Source organism: Hakea prostrata, chromosome 2 (assembly GCF_041222555.1).
Source record: "Hakea prostrata isolate BN-2017 chromosome 2, UWA_Hpros_2, whole genome shotgun sequence".
Taxonomy (NCBI): domain Eukaryota; kingdom Viridiplantae; phylum Streptophyta; class Magnoliopsida; order Proteales; family Proteaceae; genus Hakea; species Hakea prostrata.
This window is the reverse complement of record NC_142601.1, coordinates 45241815-45248411: the sequence shown is the minus strand read 5'-3', so window position 1 is coordinate 45248411 and position 6597 is coordinate 45241815.

The window sequence follows — 6597 nt, the reverse complement described above, 5'->3', positions numbered from 1 at the left end:
TAAATATTTTTCTAAAACCCAAAATTACCCTTTACTAAAAATATTTTTTATTTTAAACCCTAAATTACCATAATCATCCTAACAATTAAAATACTAAATTCCCCCAATTAAATAATTTTAAAAACCAAAATCCATAGTTAAAACTCAAATTATCTTTAATTTTAAAAGCCCAACATACCTTTTTTTTTTTTTTTATTTATCAAACAAATTAAAAAGGTGCTTCTATCATGTAAAATGAAAAAATGCAATTAAAAAAAGTTTGTTGATAAAATCAAGACGTACCTATTTTGAGTTTTTTTAATTGTTTGATAATAAAAAATTTTAAAAAAGTATGTTGGGCTTTAATAATTAAAGATAATTTGGTTTATCTATGTGTTTTGGTTTTAACAATTATTTTAATTGAGGGTAATTTGTATTTTACGCTGGTGATTCGATAATTTAGGGTTTAAAATAAAAAATATTTTTACCGGGTGTTTGGGTTTTAGGAAAATATTTAATGGTGTTAAATATTCGGAAAGTTGCGGGGGAGGGTGTTTGATATATTTGCTGGTAGAGGGGAGGTGTGATTTTCCACTAGAGGGGTGTGTGATATTTGTCCGTTAGGGGGGTGTGATATTTACCCAAGAATATATTATAAAATAATGAACTCATGAAAGATGCTTATATCTCTTCTCATGAGAATACCTTCCAACTTAAATTTGACAAAAACACCTTAAAATGCCCTTTAAATTTAACCAATGGATACGTTCTATTAACAAATTCTGTTAAGTTACAGTAATATTTCTTTAACTCTTTTTTCTGCCTATAAACAATTCATGTGCTCTCTTGACACAAATTTTCGACTCACTCTCATCTATGGAGATCCCAAGTTTGGAATAAGGAAAAAGAATTTGAAGGAACTCAGACAACCCCTAGTTAGTCTTAGGTTTTTTTAATGAAATATTGCATCATAATGAGAAATAGGGGGTATCTAGACAGGAATGAGCTTAAATGCTCGGGACCAATGTATTCATGGTCAAACAAAAGGAAGGGGGGCTTTGGTAAAGTAGAATATTGATAAGTCTTCTTTAACCTAGCCATGCTTAATAATTTTAGTGGCCTCCATGCTCACAAACTCGCAATAAGTGGTTCAAACCACACACTTTTAAAAGTCAAAATTCAGAAAACTAGAAGGCACCCTTGAGGTTCATTTATGAAACAAAATGGGAAGGGTAACAAGACTAGGGGGACCAAATCAAAAAGGGTTGATCAACAAATAGACATGGATCGCCCTCCTTTATTCTCCAACATAAGATATATCGCTACATAACCACTTTAAAACACTGGAGTAAATCCAATGTCTTGGTTGCTTCAAAAAAAAAATAAGCAAAAACTCAAAAGACTCTAGAAGAGGTCCAACAACTAACCCCCTCAGCGACACAAACCCAAACTAAAGCTGAATTGACTCAAAAGCTAGCAAACCTTATGTGGGAGGAAGAGATATACTGGCAACAAATGTCTAAAGTTATCTAGCGTCAAGTTGGGGACAAAAACACAGTTTTTTTCCACTCTATAACAAGCTAAAGAAGACAAAACAAGATATATAATTCATAAACTAAAGTATCATACAAGACATTCAAAGAGAGATAATAACCCATTTTTTAATTTGTTCTTAAGATCACATCCACAATCCCCACATAATTTTCTTTCATGCCTACAACCTTGCATATCTAGATATGATAATGATCATTTGTGTAAACCTTTCTCAACAAATGAACTAAAAACTAGCACTTTTTCAAATGAAGGAGAACAAAATCCCTAGAATAGATGGTTTGCCTGCTAGGTTTTACCATAGAAACTAAGACCTCCTAAGAAATGATGTGATCTTGGGATCCAGCACTTTTTCAATAGGGGTTTTCTTCTTAAAAGCCTTAATAAAACAATCATTACCTTGATCCACGAAAGGAAAAACCCATAGGAGAAAAGTCATTTAAGACCTTTAAGCATATGTATTGTCCCTTACAAGACAATAGCCAAATATCTTGCCAATAAGCTAAAATCCTTCCACTCTATAGTGAGCGAAACTCAAAGTGCCTTTGTCCCAGGGAGATCCAGTTCGAACAATATTTATCTTGCATACGAGTGTCTTCATTTCTTGAAACACTCTAAATCAAAATCCAGGTACATGGCACTTCAATTAGACTTGTGCAAAGCATGTGAAAAATGAAATTTCATTAAGGACACTCTAAGCTTATTAGGTTTTGCAAATCAATGGATACAATAGGTAATGCAATGTTTGACAATTGTTGAGTATCAAATAAAAATCAATGGGCAACTGATAGGTAAGTTAATTCCTTCTAGGGGGTTGAGGCAAAGTTTCCCTCTTAGTCCATATATATTTATCTTGTGTCATGAAGTACTTTCAAGAAGACTTAGCTCATCAGTGGCATTCCAAGATTACCTAGTATTCGTATAGCAATAACTACTCCTGACATTAATCATTTTTTTTTGCAAATGATTGCATGCTTTTCACTCCAGCATCTCCCCATAATGCAATCCTAGTTGATAATATCCTGAGAGACTATGAGCAAGCTTCAAGTCAGCACATAAACAATGTGAAATCTTCAATCTTCTTTAGCAAAGGAGTAACTAGACAAATAAAAAGGTACATCTCTCTCACTCTTAACATAGGTGAGGTATCATCACATGGTGTTTATCTAAGCTTGCCATCCAATATTGATAAGTAAAAATCCCAAGTTTTTGCTTACTTAAATGATAGGCTTTATATCAAATTGGCGGCATGGAAGGAAATTAATTTCTCACGCTATAATTAAGATTGTAGCAACAACTATGCCCACTTATATTATGTCTTATTTCTTACTTCCAAAAAGAGCTAAGTAATAAGTAGACCAGAATGATCAGGGAATTTTGGTGGAGAAATAGCAACAATTTAGGGATTAACTAGATTAAGTGGGAGAAAATGTATCTCACCAAGAACAAAGGTGACCTATAATTTAGGGACCTCCACCCTTTTAACAAAACTTTATTGGCCAAACAAGGGTGGAGGCTTCTAAATAATTCAAACTCTCTTTGGGCTATAACAATGAAGGAAAAATATTTCAAGGATCAACCATTGCTCCAATCACAAGCCCCGAGGAGTTTCATGGAGATGGAAGAGTTTGTTGGCAATGAAAAAATTTTAGAGCAAGGGCTACTTAGAAGAATTGGGAATGGTCTAGGTACTCTTGTTTTCGAGGACCCTGAATCCCAAACTCTCATTCACCATACCCTTTAAGAAATTAAAACCAAATGGGGCCACTGCGGGTCCATGACCTCATTGATTGAAGAAAGCAAAGACGGAATGAATCTCTAATCAATTCCCTTTATACCTAGATTGAAGCAAAGGAAATCCTATGCTTACCCATTCTAGCCCTAGATGTGGAGGATAAATGGATATGGAAGGCAATAAGGCATGGTGTTTTCACTATTAAATCAACCTATTACTTAACTATCTCATCTCAAGGGAACTATGTTTCTTCTTTTGCAAGCTCCTCTTCACATCCAAATTGGAAGAGAATTTGGGACATTAACACTCTTCCCCGAATTAAAACTTTCATTCGGAGAGCTGCAAATGATGGCATAGCAACTCAAAAAGCTTTGTTTGATCGGAAAAGCTTGTGTCTACCGTTATGCCTTATTTGTGTGAATCAAGTAGAAGATACTATGTATGCATTATTTCATTGTGAATTTGCAAAGCTTGTGTGGAGAGCATCTCCTTTGAGAACAGATAGAAATGAATTTAGAGGTTTTAGTATGCATGACTGGATGGATTTTGTGGACAACATATTTAGGGACTCAAACCAAATAGAACTAGTGTATACTATGTGGAGCAACCTTTATTGAGTTATTTGGCATGCCCAGAATGCATATTTATTTGAAGGCTCATATATGTCTCTTCCTAATATTGTCTTGGTTTTCTAAATTAACAAGTGAAATCCAATCAATCAAACCAAGAGAAGATAGTAGGGTCACAGGAGAGCCATATGTTGGTTTGTCTTTTTATCTAGAGCAAGCTAGAAGTTGGTGTAAAGCTTTTTGTGATGCTGTGTGGGACCCTCCAACAAAGCAAGGAGGGAGAAGCAGTGTAGTTTGGGAACCTGGCAGCATGTTCATTGCAACAAAGGTGACAACTTCTTTTGGATTTAGTGCTTTGTCCTTAGAATTTGAGACTATTAGAGAAGCCTTTTGTTTGTGTATGACCTTAACACAGACAAGTTGTGTTATTTTCTCATAGTTCAGTAGTTATGTCAACTCTTAATGGCCTAGAAAGTTCACTAGATTGGCCTAGCTTGTTAAATGAGATCCACAAGATCTCTTCTAGATTCCAATTGGTTGTTGTTTGGTTTGTTTCCAAGTCAAACAACGCTCAGACAGATTACATTGCAAAAGTTAAGGGGCGAAGAAATTGAGGTTAAATAGAGTTTGGCGGCAGTCTCCACCTCTTTTAATTGTACAAAACAGGTTTTCTACCTTTAGTATTTATCTAGAGAGCTTAATGTTAAATACCTTTTGACCAAAAAAGAAAAAGACTAGATAATTTCTGAATTCGTATATTTCCTCTAACTAATTAAGGATCCTAATGGAGAAGGGAGTGATTACCAATTTGACATTGTATTGGGGCATCTACTCTTTTCACCTATTATCTTAGGGAGTCCTTAATTTTTTGTTAAAACAAATATCTTTCTTTCCTGCCAGCTTTCGAGCTCACCTTCAGTCATTTAGTGTTGAAGGCCTTCCCCCACCCCAACCCAATGTGTTGTCCACCCACCGAAATGGATACAAACATCTTCATCTATCAATTGTGTTTCCAATCTACATCTATCACCAACTTGCTAGTGCTTGCAGCCTCAAAGATTTGTTATACATTAATGCGGAAGACACTTTGGTCATATTCCATTCTTTGGATACTTATAAAGTTATAATCATATTTAATTTATTGGTCATACTTTATGGTGAAACCTTGTGTAACATAATGTCATTTATCATAATGAAATTGTACTTTATTAATAAAGTATTGAGGCAAGTGTATGTGCTAAGAGCTAGGCATACCAAGATGACTCTTCACCCACATTAATCTTGGCCAATCCTATTATCACACCCTATTGCTACAATGGATTTTAACATGCCGATTCAGGGGTGGTATCTTGGGTTAACAAGTTTAGACACACTCTGGCTTTTCATGGAGTTGTTTGTTATTGACTCCAATTAGGTTGTAGTCAAGCTTCACATAGATTTGAGTCACCACCCTGGAAGCTCTAGCCTCACTCTCATGAGGCGTGAGCATGCCTAATAAAGTGTCAGATCTACAACCCCCTTCACCCGCCCTAATTCTTAGTGGAGATTATTTCCACCCAATATGCCCGTCAAACCAGCCTCCCATACTCACATACTCACGAGACCATCCTCCCACACTCAGATAAGGCCTGTGTCAGGCCTTATCTGAGGCCTTATCTGAGTGTGGGAGGATGGTCTAACGGTAGGTTGGGTAGAGAGGATCTAGACTATTTAATTCTTTCTACTAATAAATACCTCTAGTCCTTTCTCTTTTTTCCACACTCGGGAGCTCAACCAAAAAGGCCACCCTAGATAGAAAATTTGTCACATAGTTCACAGACTTTAGAACAAAACAAAACCGACAAGAACAAACTAATTGTTCCAAATCTAAATTATTCTTACTAAAAGGAAAAGTTTTAAATCTGAATTATCTTGACAGATTTGAACAATCTCAAAAGGACTAGAGATGGAACTTAGGTGGTTAACCAAATTCCAAATGGTCCGACTCCACAATAACTAAGTAAACACCAGCTTTGCGTACTTGAACCAAACCAAATCTGACCACTGCAATTTCAGCAACCAAACTCAAGCCACACAAAATTTCATGGGGGGGGGGGGGGAGCCGAGATCGATCAACCAACATCATCCTAAGTAATAGGGCCAATGGCCCAATACCTCCATTTTGCGAATCAATCCCCATGCACCATCATAGCTCAACTTATAGAAACCCATCTTTGGGGGAAACCAAGACGGTTTATGTAGCATGGCATGAGGACTAGATTGACCAAAAGAATATGAACTCTTATCTATGAACAAAGAGACTGCTGAAAATTCTTCCTTGTGATCAGCATGAAACTTGAAGCAAACAGCCTGTCAAACTTTCACCCTTTCATTTTATATCGTGTTTTCCATTATATATCATGTTCATCGCTTCAGTAGGATTTTAGTTCATTCCTCTTGATAAGTGGGAGGGTTTGCATACGTTGGTCCTAAACTCCTAATACAGAAGGCTGAATACCGTTTTCATGTTGTAAATTGTTGCCACCATATGTCTAATGGTGTGAAGTTTGAAACTGTAATCTATACCTACTACCAAGATTAGGGCTCTTTTTTGTATCAATTTTCATTATCTATTATGCCTATTTAAAATAAATAAGTACAAGAATTCATTATTGGTCAAGAATGAAAAATGGTTTGGTGAATTTTGTCAAAAATAAATATGGAATTAAAAAAATTTGATATATCAAAATAAAAAAATTGATAGAAAATGATAGTAAGCAAGTA